The 17,830-nt window shown below is 41.9% G+C and overlaps 2 protein-coding genes across 10 annotated transcripts in view; one reads left to right on the top strand and one right to left on the bottom strand.

The window, feature by feature from the left end:
• The window catches only part of RHOH (ras homolog family member H), a 63,657-nt gene that overhangs the window by 8,386 nt on the left and 37,441 nt on the right, over window positions 1–17,830 (top strand). Inside the window, exons 1-2 of one of the 9 annotated variants that reach the window (XM_050790386.1) lie at window positions 207–4,321; window positions 11,170–11,370. The exons of 6 other annotated variants lie outside the window; for them this stretch is intronic. The gene's annotated coding sequence lies outside the window, so the exon portion shown is untranslated. Of the gene's footprint in view, window positions 1–206; window positions 4,322–11,169; window positions 11,371–17,830 lie in introns of those variants that run through there. 2 more of the 9 variants (XM_050790387.1, XM_050790388.1) reach the window with 2 other exon arrangements.
• The window catches only part of SMIM14 (small integral membrane protein 14), a 720,432-nt gene that overhangs the window by 687,555 nt on the left and 15,047 nt on the right, over window positions 1–17,830 (bottom strand). The window lies entirely within an intron of this gene.

Below are 17,830 nucleotides of genomic sequence, written 5' to 3'. Positions count from 1 at the left end.
TGAAACCCCGTCTCTACTAAAAATACAAAAAATTAGCCGGGAGCGGTGGCGGGCGCCTGTAGTCCTAGCTACTCAGGAGGCTGAGGCAGGAGAATGGCGTGAACCCAGGAGGCGGAGCTTGCAGTGAGCCGAGATCGCGCCACTGCACTCCAGCCTGGGCAACAGTGTGAGACTCCGTCTCAAAAAAAAAAAAAAAAAAAAAATCCCAACGTTCTCCTAATCCCAACATTCCTTTCCAGGGAAAGTGGGGGGTGACAGGTGGAGACTGGGAATTAACATTTTTTGAGCACCAAATATGGACAAGGCACAGGGTTGGATGTTTTTCTAGTGGGAATACATATGAAGAAAGGAAAACAAGCTTGGAAACTGCTATTTTAAGCCTTTCTGTAACAGTTTCTCTAGCTTATGAGAGAGGTCCTCTGAGTAGCTGCTGCATTACTTGTGGGCCTCCTTGTTTGATGTTGCTCTCTGAATGCTTGGGTGGAATTCTAGAGGTGATTTTCATTAGAGGCAGAGAGCGCGACCTTTCTTCCTTGCCCAGTTTAAATTAAATTATTCTATCTTACAATGTGTTAATTTTGGTGCTAACAAAGCACAACTACAATTCCATTTCTACTTACGAGTGGGGATCGTTGTGGCATTAAGTGCTTATTTGGGTTCAGGATGCTTGGATCTAGGTGAAAGCCAAGATTAAAAAGCATCCTGCTTCCCCATTCCACTCTCTAGGTTATAAATATTTTTTGGATTAAAAGCCTCCTATAAAAAATGGAAATCCACCTGGTGTGTTAATTGTGCAGGGGATTCCTAATTATGTGCGCAGATGACTTGAGTCAAACGGTGGTAGTGTTCCTTCTAGAGTCCCACTGGTGTCCTAAGGGAGGAGACTCTGGAGCTTTGTGTATGAAAAGGGATGGGCACAAGTCAGGATGGGGTGCACAGGTGGAGGCTGGGAGGCAGCATGACAGAGTGGGGGGCTGGGGTGGGCAGTGAGAGCAAGGAGGGTGTCAGAGATGGAAAGGATGACCCAGGGGGGTGGTAGGGTGCCTGAAACTTAGGGCTCCTCCGTGGCTCTGTAGCCGTTTCACTCTAGCAACTGCTTGAATGCCCTGAACAACCTTTTGACGACTTGCACAAGAAGTTCTCATGCTGTTGCCGGGGTGTGGACAGTTGTTCAGCGATAATGATCATGTGTCTGCTGTTTCAGTGTGGAATAGTGGTTTCTAAAGCTGGCTGGACAGCAAAACCACTTGGGGAGCTTTTAAGAAACTGAAATTCCATGTCTCATATCCCAACCCTCACATGAGATCCGGGAATCTGTGTGATTAAAAAATGCAAGCCCTAAAACAACTTGGAAAGTGGTCGTTTTACAGGTGGGGATTTAGGAACCAGGAATCCAGAACTGTCCTACCAGGGCCCCAGAAACTGTAAGTTGAATAGTGCTGAAATGAGGCAAATTGATCTATTCTCTATTGTGATTAATATTTTTACACAGAAAGTATTTTCCTTTGTTTTGAATTTATTCCTTGAGATGAGTTACTGGGAGTGGGGTGACTGGGTCAAAGGTGTGAGGATGTTTAGCTCAGTCCTACCTACCTTTTAACATGCAAACATAGGGCGCCACTAATTTAAAAACCAAAGTGTTGTATACATCTAGAAGCTACATATTATTCCGGGGCAGTCCAAAGAGGGGAAGCTGCTTTCAAGCAAGAAAGTGCCAAATCACATTCTTTTCTGGTAAAATAGAATGCTAATGAATTGCTTTTGGAAGAAATTTCCAGAGCATTGCTAAATGTTCAAGTGTTTCTCAGAGCATAAGTTGAACCTTTCTTATCTCTGCACTCAGTTTCTCGTAAAACAGAAGTCACAGTGACCTCTTCCTCATTTCGTAGAAAAGAAAACCAAGGAAGAGAGTGGTTAAGAAACAGAAGATACGGGTCTCATCACATTTGCCTGAGAACTACATATAGTCATCCATTCAGTGCCTCGTTAAGTAAACAAATGATCGAATCGTTTGTATACATGATCTCACGGAAAAAACACCGTAAAATGAATGCTTGAGGGTGGGTAGACGGAATTATTCAACCCAGACAGGCATTAGATGTTCACTCTATCCCCCTTTTTTTTGCATTAGATTTTGTTCATTATTTGTATCATCTGTGGACCTAAAAGCATGCTCATTGTTTGTCACACAGATGGGAACAGGGTGAAATTTCAATGATTTCAATTAAAAAAAAAAAAAAGATGTGCTCTTGCAAAATATCAAGGGAGATGTTTACAGTGGTGTTCTAGAACAGGCTCGCTTACAAGTGCTGATTGTCATATTTTCAGAAATTTTCCAAGCCACTGAAGTTACTGACTTCTCTTTATCTGTATTATGGAAATGCTGCATTATAATGTGCTATCTGAGCATCTCTTTTCAATTTTGCATTCAGCGATGTCATGTTGGTGGCTTGAAATTGGCTATGGTAAAAGTATTTACACTGTGAAAATCAGCAAACACAGTAAATCAGGCTCCCTACCTTTTTTTTTTCGGGGCGCGGGGGGGCAAGCATGTTGTTAAACATTTACTAGCATACTACTGAGGAACTGTGTAAAATACAAATATGGCGATTTGACAATATGTACCAAGAGCCATTAAAGTGTTCATACACTTTGATCCATTCATTCCACCCCTGCAAATTTATTCTGAATAAATAATTCAAAGAAGAAAGAAATAAAATGCATGAACATATTCATCGTATTATCACGTATAGCAGCAAAATCTGAAAATAACCTAAACACTAAGCAATAGGGGCTCTGGCAACATTAACTCCAGGAGATTTTTTTTTTTTTTAAAGACAGGGTCTTGTTTTGTCATGCAGGCTGGAGTGCAGTGGTGTAATCACAGCTGACTGCAGCCTTGACCTCCTGTGCTCATTTGATCCTCCTGCCTTAGCCTCCCAAGTAGCTGGGACCACAGGTGTGTGCCACCACACTTGGCTAACCTTTTATTTTTTGTAGAGACGGGGTCTCACTTTGTTGCCCAGGCTGGTCTCCATCTCCTGGGATCAAGTGATCCTCCTGCCTCGGCCTCCCAAAGTGCTAGGATTACAGGCACGTCACTGAGCACAGCCCGTGGGTTGTTTTAAAGTCATTAAAAATCATAGTTATGACAGTTATGAAAATATATTTGATATGATATTAGGTTAGAAAAGCAGAATTAAAATTTTTAATTACGTTCTGATTTTGTTATGAATAAGAATTAAATGTGAGCTGTAAAAAAAATGACAGCATTTGGTATGTTAGAATGGTGAAACAGGAGAACTTGTTTTTATTTTGTTTATTGTGGTCGTGGTGTGTGCATTTAAGAAATTTGGAGAACCCCTGTTAATAAGTGATCTTGAGTAGTTGTAATATTTAGGAGGAAGGCTATGAGTTTTGTGAACCATATAGGGCTTACCTTTAACCAATCGATGTTACTGTGAATCCCTGGGCAGGGTATTGTAAAGGGAGTTTGGAGCTGGGCAGTGTGAGCTGTGGATGCTAAAGGGGTTTCTTTAGAGCAGCTTAAGGAGGAGGAAGAAGTAAGTAACTGTGTCCTGAGGACTTGCTAAAGTAGACTGCAAGGCCTGAGAAATAGCCCAGAGAAAAGCTACCATCAAAGGCCAGAGAGACGGGGGAAAGAAGGTTTCTTAGGAAGAGACCATGAGATGCTGATCTCAGAGGTAAACAAGATGGATAAGAAAATAGCTCCATTTTGACCCGAAAAAAATAGGGGCTGAAACCAGAGAGGAAATAATTTTTGTAAAGCAACGGTTCTCAAGTTTTATTTATTTATTTATTATTTTTTGAGACGGAGTCTCACTCTGTCGCCCAGGCTGGAGCGCAGTGGCGGGATCTCAGCTCACTGCAAGCTCCGCCTCCCGGGTTCACGCCATTCTCCTGCCTCAGCCTCCCGAGTAGCTGGGACTACAGGCGCCCGCCACCTCGCCCGGCTAGTTTTTTGTATTTTTAGTAGAGACGGAGTTTCACCGTGTTAGCCAGGATGGTCTTGATCTCCTGATCTCGTGATCCGCCCGCCTTGGCCTCCCAAAGTGCTGGGATTACAGACAGGCGTGAGCCACCGCGCCTGGCCGGTTCGTTTTAGTGTGTTTGAGAATCACCTGAATGAGTGGGGGAAGAGTTAACTAATTTAGCATCCAGGTTCCATCTCCATGCATTCTGATGCGGTTGGTCTGGACGTTGGCAGGAACATGCATTTTTAACAAATCCTCGCACCCTGTGAAGACTCCGATGTGAATTACCTGAAAATTACACTTTGAGAAACACTAGTGGAATAAAGGTAACAGTTTGGTTTTGTCCAGGGAAGGTATATCTGTGAGTGTGTGAGAGTGTGTGTGTGTGTGTGTGTGTATTGTGGGTGGTTACTTAAAGGCTCAGAATTGAAGGACTTATAATATAAAAAGGGAATGAAAACAGAGAAAGCCCAGAGGGACAAGTTATTTGTTATAGAAACAAACAGCACAAAACAGGAAGCTGTACATATGATATTCCTTAAAGGAATATAGTTTGTGGCACAAAATTCTCTTCCATAGTTAAACAGTTTTGTCCGGCATCTGAACAAATTAAAAGTAGCCATGGCCAGGGGAACTACGAGCACAGAGAAAGAAGGTCATGGGGAGAGTCTGGGGCCCATAAACAGTCTCTTTCCGGCCATAGAGAGGTGGTTGTTAAACCCGTAGTAGAATATGGGAGAGCTATGGACAGAAAACACTCTGGACCTTACTGTATGATAACATTATGTTAAAGAAGAAAAGAAAGTATATTTTTTGATGAAATGTAGTATTTTATATACAGAACTGAGCACTCAAAATAGTCATAACAATTAGACTTATGCCATAACAACCTTATATCACAAAATAAACATATGAAAGTGCATGACATCGCAGTAGCCACGGTTCTGAGATTATCTGCTTCATCTGGCTTTGGAAATTTAGTGATTGTAATAGCTTTCAAATAGCCTTCAATGTCTTGTTCTCTTCTTACGGTGGAGACGATTCTTTTACTTTACTCACATTCCCCATCATCAGGGCCTCTAATCTCTCGAGACATGGTGTGGTAAATCGAGGATAAGTTAACGACCCATCTTAACACTGGAGGTGCAACTCACAGGGTCTGTTGGATGTGCAAGGGTCTAACACTTGAAATCAGACCTCTTTCTACAAGCACGCGCTGACTATTCTATTCCCCATCTAACAGGGTTTTTAATGGACTGATTGGCTTATGCTTTGGAGCAATGTTTCCTAATCACTATTTTTGGTCACGGATTCGTTTGACGATGTAATGAGAGCCAAAGGCTTTCTCATACAGGGACATGAACATTTATTGCAGAGGCTTAGGGGATATAAGGACCCTCTAAAACCCATTCACGGACTCTCAGGGATCCAGAGGCCTCATGTGAGGAGCTCCGGCCTCAGCAGAGGGATTATTGCAGAGGAAGTTCTGGTTATTACTGACATCAGATTAATCTCCTAAAGACTGAAATGCTGCTTCTCCAACTGATGGCTGAAATGAGGGTAAGATGGCAGATACATGTGTAGATTTATAGCATCAGATCCTTAAAATGAGTAGCATGCGGGGCTAGAGTTGGTTCCCTTCAGATAACATGATTAATGCTCTAAATGGTTAGTTCTGAATTCTCTCAAGTGAAGCCAGGGTGGGTTCCCATTTGGGAAAGCAGCCTCTCAAGATGCCACTTCAATGTCTTACTTATCAGCTCATGATGCCTTGGGTGGCACAAGAAATGCAGGCAGCGCCAGGTGAAGTGGCTCACGCCTGTAATCCCAGCACTTTGAGAGGCCAAGGCAGGCAGATCACCTGAGATCAGGAGTTCAAAATCAGCCTGGCCAACATGGCGAAGCCCCGTCTCTACTAAAAATACAAAATTAGCTGGGCGTGGTGGCACATGCGCCTGTAATCCTAGCTACTCCGGAGACTGAGGCAGGAGAATCGCTTGAACCCAGGAGACAGAGGTTGCAGTGAGCCGAGATGGTGTCACTGCACTGCAGTCTGGGCAACAAAGCGAGACTCAGTCTACAAGAAAAAGAAAAAGAAATGCAGGCAGGTTGTAAGCACTGGTTTGGCCAACTCTAGAGTGTAGTGAGTAGTGTGGGGTCACCTGATGCCCCTAAGCAACGTACTGGATACCAGCCTGGCTGCTTTTAGGGTGAAAGGCATTGGCATTAGCCGGTGGGTAACATGCTCGCTTCTGAGTGTAAGATGTAGTTGTCCTATCTGAAGCTGGGCATCTGGTTGGGCTTTGATAACTTTGAAGATAGTTCGTTTCCTTTTGATCACAGAAGCCCAGTTGGTCATCTTCCATTAGTGAGTATCTGACCTGCAATTTGGGGAACTGAGTGTTTTCAGCTGAAAGCTTTGTTCATTTCCTGTGCTCCCAGACTGTAGTATCAGGCACGGTATGGAGACCTACCCCACACCCGTCTGTTTAAATTAGCCAACCCTGCTGGAAGTGGTAAGATGAGGCCACATTCTCATGTCACAGCCATACAGTGGATTGACACAGGATGAGAAAGAGAAACGCACTCCCATCTCCATCCCTCCAGAGAAAAAGAATGTGAAATTGACTAAATACATTGTGAGTCAAGGTTCTCTTGATGTGAGATAGCATAAAAATTGGAAATCTGTCTTTGAGATAGAGAGGGAAAATCTATAACAGATATGTTCCTGTAATCAGTGTGCCTTAACTTCTATAACCATTTTAATTATTGCACATCCATGACTAGGTTTCCTGCAAGTTTCGATATCTATTTTAATACTAATATTGCATCATACAATCACAGCCCTCAAAACACAAATATTCCATGTACACCAAAGTTTGGTAGCAAAGTCTCTCCTCCTCTTACCTCCTGGAGATTATTTCCCCTGCCAGGTCATTATGTCTAGCAACCTAGCTGCCCATGCAGAGAATGGACTGGCACACATCTCTTCCTTGGCTCTTTTCCTTTCTTTCAGGCAGGACCCCTACTTTTCATTTGTCTTCCCTCCAGGTCCAGCTGTCACCTTCTTGAGAGCCTCTAAACATACAACCCTTACTATGAACCTTTTTCTCCCTTTTTTGCATTTTTTTTTTCTCAGTTGCCACAAAAAATTCTCCTGGTCTTTGTTCCAGTTTTGAGCTGAAAATGATCCCAACTGTGGTTGAGAAGCATAAGAATGCCTGTAATTATTCCTTCTAACAAGGAAAAGGAAACTTAATGCATTTAGAGTCAAATTTAAATGATGTAAAATCAACTACAAAAACCTTTAAGGGGCCTAAAAATCCCCTTTGGTATACTTTTTCTTGATAAAACCTGATTTTCCTCAAGTTCTACTATTTGGGCAGTAACTTGCTGAAATTTATATCAATAATAGTCTTTCTCTGTCTTCTTCACGTGATAAGGAAGTAGGAGAGAGGGTTGGAGGCACATACAGGAAATAGGAGGGGAAAAGCCAGAAAAACCCTTACTTATTGACAATACCACAATTTCCTATATGTGCCAAAACAATATTGTCATATATTCCTAAACACAGAATATCTGGCAATATCAGAGAAATATCTATAATAATATCTACTTTAAAAATATAATAGCAATGGATATTTCTTATAGCAAATAAGGCATATGCTTTTTAGGTTAAATATACTTGTATACATCTTATTTGTGAGTCTTTAAGTGTTTATGTATTAAAATTGCCATCAGGCCGGGCACGGTGGCTCATGCCTGTAATCCCAGCACTTTGGGACGCTAAGGCGGGTGGATCATGAGGTCAGGAGTTCAAGACCAGCCTGGCCAAGATGGTAAAACCCCATCTCCACTAACAATACAAAAATTAGCCAGGCGTGGTGGCAGGCACCTGTAATCCCAGCTACTTGGGAGACTGAGGCAGGGAATTGCTTGAAGCTGGGAGGCGGAGGTTGCAGTGAGCAGAGATTGCGCCACTGCACTCTAGCCCAGACAACAGAGTGAGACTCCGTCTCAAAAAAAAAAAAAAAGTTATCATCCCAGTGTTTTCCCTCCAAGATATGCAAAATCTACAGAAAGAAGCTTAAACATTGACATTGCTTCCTAATGTGATAGAAATACAGCTAATAACTTAAAGGATCATTTGAATTAACAAAAGGCAACTATGAGTATTTTATCTGAATCCTATAGTTATCTTTTCTTTTTTCATCCTCTACATTTCAGGAAAAGCAATTGAGATGTAGATTGTGGCAGTGTTTCTATTACATTCTAGAGCTATGAAAACACATGGATAGTTTTCAGGATGCAGCAGGAGGGGTCTATGTAAAACTTGGGTCCAGAGTTCAAACCCCAAACTAATAGTTTGGATTTCCCCAAGTACTACCCACTTAATATGTCACCAGGAAAGACCCATCACACACATAAATGGAAGGAAAAATTAAAGTTTCTCCTCCAGCAGGGGCTAGATGCTTGTGGCTTCTGTTTAAAACCTAGATGGTGGCCGGGCACTGTGGCTCACGCCTGTAATCCCAGCACTGTGGGAGGTCGAGGCGAGTGGATTACCTGAGGTCAGGAGTTCGAGACCAGCCTGGCCAACATGGTAAAACCTGGTCTCTACTAAAAATACAAAAATTAGCTGGGCATGGTTGCTCACGCCTGTAATCCCAGCTACCTGGGAGACTGAGGCACAGAATTGCTTGAACCCAGGAGGCAGAGGTTGCAATGAGCTGAGATCATGCCACTGCACTCCAGCTTGGGCAACAGAGTGAGACTTGGTCTCAAAAAATATTAAAAACAAAAACAAAAACTAGATGGTACAATTGTGTTTTTTTAAAAAAATCACCAGTGTTTTCAGCCTGTGTTTCTATCTACATTTTTTTGGACCTGTGACCAACCAACCTTATAAAGTTATATTATCCTCCAGCTTCCTCTGATTTACTTGTCCTTTCTTTGGAGGACTGAAATGATCATACTCTGTTTATTTCCCTACACTCACTCGGGCTATTTGGAATTTAAACGTTAGTGCTCCTTCCTTTATAAATTTTGTCGTGATTGGTTTTATTTCTCAACAGGTACATAGCTCATTATTTTATCCATTAATTATAGTTACTTTTTGTTTCCTTTGCCAATTTTGGGAGTGCTTAACAACTCTTAAGAACTGTTTCATTAACAAACTAGTAACCAATGTAAAATGCAGAATAAATAACAAGTTCAGTTGCCTTTATAGTCTTTAAGGTTTGCTTAGAAACTTTTAAATTATAATCAAGTTTTTTCTTTTCCTACAAAATATTGGCCAACGAACAATTTATGAACAATATCATCAGCCAGTCAGGAAAACGAGCCAAATAATCCCTTATTCTCTCCACTTAATATGCTCTGTTCTAAATTATTATTTGGAATTGTTTTAGGAGACTTTAGAAAGGCCTCTTTTCGGAAAAATTGTGAGTTGTTAGGCAACAACATGAATGATCAGCTTTAAATTGTTCATGGTCTTTTACCACATTTAAGAATTATTCCTAAGAAAACAATGCAAGGTGTTTTATTATAAAAGCAAGACTTCTCAACAAAATGGTGTCTGCTAATAATAGAGAAACCAAGAAACAACTTAAAATGCCCAACAGAAATGTATGAGATGATAAAGGTGACAAAGTGAGACCCTGTCTCAAAAAATATATATATGTATAATATTTTTATTTATAATATAAAAAGGCCTATATATGTATTCTTATACATGAATTCAGAATATGGAGATAAATAAATATGTTAGAAATTATCTAGTGTGTGATAAGATTACATGATTTAAAATGTTTTTCATTTTTTCCTGTCTTTTCTATAAGTAGCATATATTGTTTGTATATATAAAAAAAAGGCCAATAATCTTTATTAAAAGAATGTCAGTTTTCAGTGTGAGGTTAATAATGAAATTAATTAAAATGATTCTGGCATGATACTTTTTTTTTTGACATTTTAAAAGAAACCTAATGCTTTGAAAGCCCTAAGTCTATAATTAAATTGTATCTAATAAAATTTAGAGGCTCTTTAGATGTAGAGGGATTTTGAGTTTCTCAAAGCATAGAAAACCACTTTTAGTGAGAGATGTTGGAATTATCAGTTAAGTTTGTGAGTGGTTTATATTTTTAAAATATGAGCTAATTAGCATTAGCTAGTATCATAATTTAAGCAAAATATAAAATATTCAGGTGATGAATACAGATGATTATTTCTCCATTTTAACCTGTAAAAAGGTTCCCGAAGAGATTTTTTTTTCTTTTTTCTTTTAGTGAGACAGGATCTCACTCTGTGGCCCAGGCTAGAGTGCAGTGGCCCGATCATGGCTCACTGCAACCTCCACCTCTTGGGCTCAGGTGATTCTCCCACCTCAGCCTCCCGAGGAGCTGGGACTACAGGAATGCACCACCATGCCGGCTAAGTTTTGTATTTTTTTGTAGAGATGGGGTTTCACTATGTTGCCCAGACTGGTCTTGAACTCCTCAAGCAAATTCACCCACCTCGGCCTCCCAAAGGGCTGGGATTACAGGCCTGAGCCATGGCGTCCAGTTAAGAGATCCTTTAAGAAGCACATTTTCCTTATGCATCTTAAATATTCAATTAGAAAAGAATTGACTTTCAAATATTTTGAAAGACATATCTCCTAGGTAAATCATAAATATATCCATTTTGTGTAAAGTAGGAAAATAAAGGAAAATTACCTTGTATCTTTTCATGACCATTTTTCTACACAGTAATACCAAATATCTAAAAGTTTGTTAATTCCAAATGCCAAATATTAGTTTGAATACCATATAACTCTTTGAAATGTTGATTCGTTTAGTGAAAAAGACTTTTCCTCTTAAACAGGAGTGAAATCTCGTGTCTGATTTGTGTAATATTCCTGATTACGTGTGTGTGTGTGTATGTGTGTGCTTCTTTCCAGCTTGGTTTACCAATAACTCGTGATCATAAGAGGACAGCTATTGCTTGTAAGGCATCCAGTTGATCAATTAACATGCTTTGTATAACAATTGTATAATTGATGCAATACCTACCAACCAGGGGCTTAAAGCAACCAGGATTCATTTCTCCACGTAACAGGATGTCAGAGGTCTGCGTTTCCGGCCCTGGGCTAATGGCTCAATGAGACTGCCTACCATTCTGTTGTCTTTTGTCATAGCTGCACGATGACTGCCGCAGCTTCTAGTTATGTGCTCCATTCAAGACGCATGGGAAGGTTGGAGTGGAAAGGAGGATGAGTTGGCAGTGGCTGTTGGATTTTCCAGGAAACCAAGAATGTTCCTGGAGACCTCCCAAACAGATACCAGCTTCCGTGTCATTGGTAGAACAAGGTTACACAGCCACCCCAGCTCCCATGAAGGTGGGAAACAGGAAATAGGCTTATTATTAACAACTCCCTTAGACCACACATTCCTAACAGGCAGAGTGGGTGGGTGTGGGGAGCATGGTGGAGAACAGCGTGAGGGTTGGGGTAGGGTGTGGATAGGGTGGTGCTGTTGATATCATCCCTTACGGGAAGGATATTGCTTTTGTGGGAGGGAAAAGGCAGGAAAAATATCTCACTCTTTATATGTATAAAGCACAGTCATACATACAGCATATATACAGACATATAATTTATCTATGGTATTAAAATTTCATGGAAGGGGCAATTAGGAAAAAAGCGTCTAAAAATGCTCTTAGGGAGATGATCTTGAAAAAAAAGTTGAGAAATACTGGGCTAGACCAAACATGATCCATTGCCCGAAGCCTGCATATTATCTATTACTGATGACAAAGAGAGGCACAGGTATGGAGCAGAAAACTAACAATGCCTGCCATAGAGAATGTCATAAATTAATGAACAGCTTACTTTATGTTGTCATTGTTGGTCTTCTCTCATTGTACTATAAACATCTTAAAAGTAGGAACTGTGTCTTATTTGAATGTATATCTTTGTATATTAGCACACTAGTCCCTCAAGAGGTATGTTTTGTAAGTTGAATGGAACAAACAACATTTTATTTAACATATATTTTATTTCTATTTTTTTTAAAAAACTTTATTAATTTATTTATTTTGAGACGGCCTTTTGCTTTGTCACGCATCCCAGAGTGCAGCTGGTGCAATCTCTGCTCACTGCAACCTCTGCCTCCTGGGCTCAAGCGATTCTCGTGCCTCAGCCTCACAAGTAGCTGAGATTACAGACGTGCACCACCACGCCTGGCTAATTTTTTTTGTATTTTTAGTAGAGACGAGCTTTTGCTAAGTTGGCTGGGCTGGTCTTGAACTCCCGGCCTCAAGTGATCTGACTGCCTCGGCCTCCCAAAGTGTAATGTTGATTATTTTTAATGGCAAAAATGAAGTGATGCAGGAAGACATTTAAGTGTCATAGGTGATGTCTTGGGGGTAGTTTCATTGGGTTTTTAGCGAGCTATTTGATTGCTCTTATGTGGATGGTACAAAGACTGAAAGAGGTTTTGCAAACAGTGGAGTCATAAATGATTGTTCATGAGATAATTTGTTCTGATAGTTCCGTTTGTTTGTAAGAGATGAAAAGGAAATAAAATGGAAAAAGAGAGCAGATTTGTTTTGTTTTACTTTTTAGCCGGATTGTTTTTTCGGTGCCTAAGCTGCTTCAGTTGTGAAATGGGAATTATAATGTCATGGTGCTTCCTTCTCGAATTGTGATGGTCAAATGAAAAGCTGTCTGAGAAAGCTGCCCCGAGCTGTCTAACAGTATTCCTCCAGCTGGACTGTGCTTCTGAGTCATCCGGTGCTTTAAAAATACAGCTTCCCAGGAAAACATTGTAAACAACTCCCAGGGTACATAATGATTTAGATGATTAAATTTGGAGGCTGCCCTGACTTCACTACCCTGGGCCTCGACTGCTGTATAAATTATGATAGAGATAACTTCCCAGGACTGTAGGGTGGATAGCAAATGAAGCAAATTAACTGCCAAATCCTTCCTTAACATCTTCGTTATGATGAATATTACGAACCTAGGCAATCGTCATCCATACATTGGACACTTGACCTTGGGATGGATTAGAGTTCCTCAGTTTATTTCGTCCTCTGTGCAAAATCTAGAATATTCCCCAGCCTGTCATCAGAGTGCGACACATGTTTGAGGAATGACTGCATGATTGATAATTGTTGAGAGTTCAGATTCATGTCACTTCAGATAATCCACAGATGACACGGAAAACTGGTGGGCTCCCAGTGCTGTTTGAAGTCATCGAGGGCTTACACTTATCTGGGAATGGGCCAGAGAATAGGATCAATGCCCAGTAAGGTATATCTTCTGATCCTCACCTCTCTTTTGTATATAGGTGATTTTTAAAAAAAAAAAACTTCCTTCTCTAGGCCGGGCGCGGTGGCTCAAGCCTGTAATCCCAGCATTTTGGGAGGCCGAGACGGGCGGATCACGAGGTCAGGAGATCAAGACCATCCTGGCTAACCCGGTGAAACCCCCGTCTCTACTAAAAAATACAAAAAAACTAGCCGGGCGAGGTGGCGGGCGCCTGTAGTCCCAGCTACTCAGGAGGCGGAGGCAGGAAAATGGCGTAAACCCGGAAGGCCGAGCTTGCAGTGAGCTGAGATCCGGCCACTGCACCCCAGCCTGGGCGACAGAGCGAGACTCCGTCTCAACAAAACAAACAAACAAACAAACAAACAAACAAAAAACTTCCTTCTCCTCCAATCAAAACTGGCTTTGAGGAAAGAATGGGACTGGATGCACATTTGTGTAAACGTGCTAATGGTAAAAAAAAAAAAAAAAGTCTTTACCTTCCAAGGATATTTGCATTTCAACAAAGCTCCAACCCTGAAGAGAAAGGGCTGCTCCAAGGATGGAAGATATATTTGGTAGGGAGAGGACTTTTTTTATCACCCTTGATTCACTCCATGTAGGCAGGGACCTTCTGGTAAGATGCTCCCTGATGGGGACTTGCTGGATACTGGCCGTGCCAGCTGGCTGAAACCCCGAGAGTCAGACTTCCTTGCACGGGATCCTTATCATGGGGGTGGCAGCCACTGCTGATAGATTGGGGAACTGCTTCCTTTGCCATCTCCCTATAGGGAGGGTTCCCCTAAACTGGGTCTCTAATAATCTCAGAGCAAGACACGTGCTGTGGGGATCTTATCATCTTATCAGATTTTTCTAAACTATAGTCCTTCGTAGAAGTGAGAGGCCCAGAACAGTCTATTTTGTGCAGGAATAGCAGTGATGACTCATGGTTGGGAAGACACTAGAATTCAGCCAGGAGAATATCATTAAAGGAGGGAGAAGGGAAAACAGACTTTTTGTGTGGTAGAGAAACACACCCCTCTGTATCATTATGTGAACAAAGGTGCGTGTAAGAGGGGACACAGTTTACCCACGGGTAACTAACTATGATAGTGAAAGTTGCCTTGAACCTTGTTTTAGAAAAATGGCAAGTGTGGGTCTCACTCTTCTATTTCCTGATTCCTCTCTCTCTCTCTCTCTCTCTCTCATTTCTCTGTTTCTCTCTCTCTCTCACACACACACCCATCTTGGGCCAGGTTCGTAAAGCCTCAGGGGAAACGGAACACGGAAGAGTCCACGGGGAGGTTTTAAAATTTAATTTTAGTCAGATTTAGTAAGATTTTTTAATATAAAACAAAACAAAAATTCTCTAAAAAGAAATCCTTGTTAGGGTCTGGTTAAGACAACTAATATCAACAGATATGAGGCCATAGTTCCTAGTTACCAAAGAATCACTCTGGTGAGAGAGGTGTGGAGGCAAAAATTCCAGATGGTACCCGGTAGTGATTGCACTCAGCTAGGTCATCCTAGGACAGCTGCCCTAGACCGCCGTGCCTGAGCCTCTCCATTGTAATTTTCCTTCTTCTAGTTTCTTTTAAACATTTTTTCTTTTTTGTTGAGATAGAGTTTTGCTCTGTCGCCCAGGCTGGAGTGCAGTGGCACGATCCCCACTCACTGCAACTTCTGCCTCCCAGGTCTAAGTGATTACAGGCATGTGCCACCACGCCCGGCTAATTTTTGTATTTTTAGTGGAGATGGGGTTTCACCATGTTGGCTGGGCTGCTGTCAAACTCCTGGGCTCAAATGATCTGCCCCCTCAGCTTCCCAAAGTATTGGGATTACAGGTGTGAGCCATTGTGCCTGGCCTAGTTCCTTTGCTTTAAAAGCTTAAATGCACGAAGCATACAGTACTGTGAAGACTTGCTTGATGTAATGCAGGTTCCTTAATCTCCTCCTTTGCTATTTGGTTGGCGGGTGGTGGTATGGGTGGCACTTTGGGGATGGTGGGGCAGAAGGAAGCTTTCTGATGAATGTTTGCACGGTACACAGAATGTTACAAGATATGGGCATCATGCACAGGTGATGAGGGGGCTAGAGAAAGGTGGATGGTGTTTGGGGATTACCCTCTGGTACATTTCAATTCACTTTGGGGTTATGAGATTTCAGAAGGTTAACTAATGTTCATGTTCTGGGGTGGGCTCTTTTGTATTTCTTTGTTGTCTCTTTTTTATTTTTATTTCTTAGAGACAGAGTTTTACTGTATTGCCCAGGCTGGTCTCGAACTCCTGGCCTCAAGTGATCCTCCCACCTCAGCCTCTGAGTTACAATTGTCTCTTGAAAGTAATTTCAGGTAGGCTTGGGGCTACCAAGGCAAGCCTAGGGAAGCCTGGTACATGAAGAGGATTAGAGTCCTCCGGAGAAGTTGAATTTGTATGAAGAGATACTAATCAGAAAGTTGGGAGTTAGTCATCCATGGAAAACAGGGATGTTTGAGAATCATATTCTGGCCGTGCCCATCCATGCATTGTCAGTGGAGAGAGAACCTTGGCTAATGGACTTCCCCAGTTATGATCCCATGGATAAGACCATGGGGGAGAAGGTAAGGCTTAGGCTAAAGCATGTTCTTGGATCATTCAGTCACCTCCTTTCACTCTGAGTCCCTGTTGACCAGGGAACGTCTTGGTATCAGAGCTTGTCTTTCCAATAGCCCTCTCCGTGGGGAAAGAATACACAGGCTGTGTTGATGGTATTCTAGTCCTCATGAGAGCTGCGTTTCTCATGGTCAGCAAATGAATTGGCATCCCGATATACAAGCAAATCTTGTGACCTTGGTTAAAGTGAGTTTCACTCTGTAAAGTCAGATACTTTCTTGTTAGTTGAGGGAATCAGATTTCTGAGGGTAAGAGGTAAAGCCAAGAACCATGGCAAATTCATTATCTTGATAAAAACTACCCGGTAAGGCTGCCCATTTTCTTTCAGACTGCAACACCGTATGTCCAGTGAGGTTCCTCTCATGAGACATCAGGAGTATCGGGAGTGGGTGCCAAGCTGGAGTCCTGAGAATGAGGGAAAGAGGAGACCATGAGTTGTGAACACCACAGCAATTTCTCTTCTCCTTTTGTCCCTCTTGCTTTAGGTAGTAATGCATGCCTTAAGATAATAAAAGGTCTGTCTTTGTGGGCTCCTCATTGCCATAGAAAAGTGATTGGTATGATTTCCCAAGGCCTAGGATACAAATATTTCTTCAGAGAGGGTTTTGAAAACTTACGCCAGTTACCCGGGTGGACTCCAATCTTTCAAGCATTGTATGTCTTTCATGGTCCTCCTTCTCTCCCTCCTTCTTTTCCTTCCTTCTCTAAACAGAGCCTAAGGTAATGTCCCTCTCCAGTTTCTTGGGATAGGGAAGGGGGTGGAATTACTTCTGACTCACACTTACCCTTATGGTGTACCCTTTGGGGTTCTGGCTAAAATATATATATTGGGAAGCCGGACGCAGTGGTTACGCCTGTAATCCTAGCACTTTGGGAGGCCAAGGCAAGTGGATCACCTGAGGTCAAGAGTTCAAGACCAGCCTGGCCAACACCAGTCTCTACTAAAAATATAACAATTAGCCTGGCGTGGTGGTGCATGCCTGTAATCCCGGCTACTCAGGAGGCTGAGGCATGAGAATCACTTGAACCTGGGAGGTGGAGGTTGTTGTGAGCCAAAATCGTGCCACTGCAGTCCAGCCTGGGTGACAGAGCGAGACTCTGTATCAAAAAACAAATAAGTAAAATGTATATATTGGGGTCCATTAGTTTTTCCACCCTGGGTGGACTCTGACCTTTGACTTCTGTCATCCTTGCCCCTTGAGGCCATTGGAACTGCAGCTCGTTTTCCACTTTTTCATCTCCCTTTCTTTCAGCTGACAAATGCTGTTTACCTCACTGGCTTCTCCTTTATTTTTAGACTTTGGCCTGACAGTTACTTTTTTTTTTTTTTTTTTTTTAGCTCTTTGATACTTTTAAGAAAATTGTTTTTAGGCCGTGTGCAGTGGCTTATGCCTGTAATCCCAGCACTTTGGGAGGCCAAGGTGGGTGAATTGCTTGAACCCAGAAGTTTGAGACCAGTCTGGCCAACATGGCGAAACCCCGTCTCTATTAAAAATACAGAAATTAGCTGGGCATGGTGGCGGGCACCTCTGTAGTCCAAGTTACTCCGGAGGCTGAGGCAGGAGAATCGCTTGAACCCAGGAGGTGAAGGTTGCAGTGAGCTGAGATCGCACCACTGCACTCCAGCCTGGGCAAGACAGTGAGACTCCATCTCAATAATAAAAAAAAAAATAAGAAACAAAAAATAAAAACATAAGGACTTGTCACAAAAATATGAGTCTTTAGGCAAGAGGTTTCTTTCTCTAAGTGTCAGTTTCTCTGAAAACTTTGAGGATTGGATTGGATATAAATTTCCCCAAGCACAATGTGGGCACCAATGGTAGGAAACAAGATCTTTTTAGGGCAAGCATTTAAAAAATGTTTTAAATAGGTATATGTTTCTTTGAATGTTTTCAGAA

Source organism: Macaca thibetana, chromosome 5 (genome assembly GCF_024542745.1).
Source record: "Macaca thibetana thibetana isolate TM-01 chromosome 5, ASM2454274v1, whole genome shotgun sequence".
Taxonomy (NCBI): Eukaryota; Metazoa; Chordata; class Mammalia; order Primates; family Cercopithecidae; genus Macaca; species Macaca thibetana.
The sequence above is the reverse complement of the archived record's forward strand: the minus strand, read 5'-3'. Positions and strand labels throughout refer to the sequence as shown.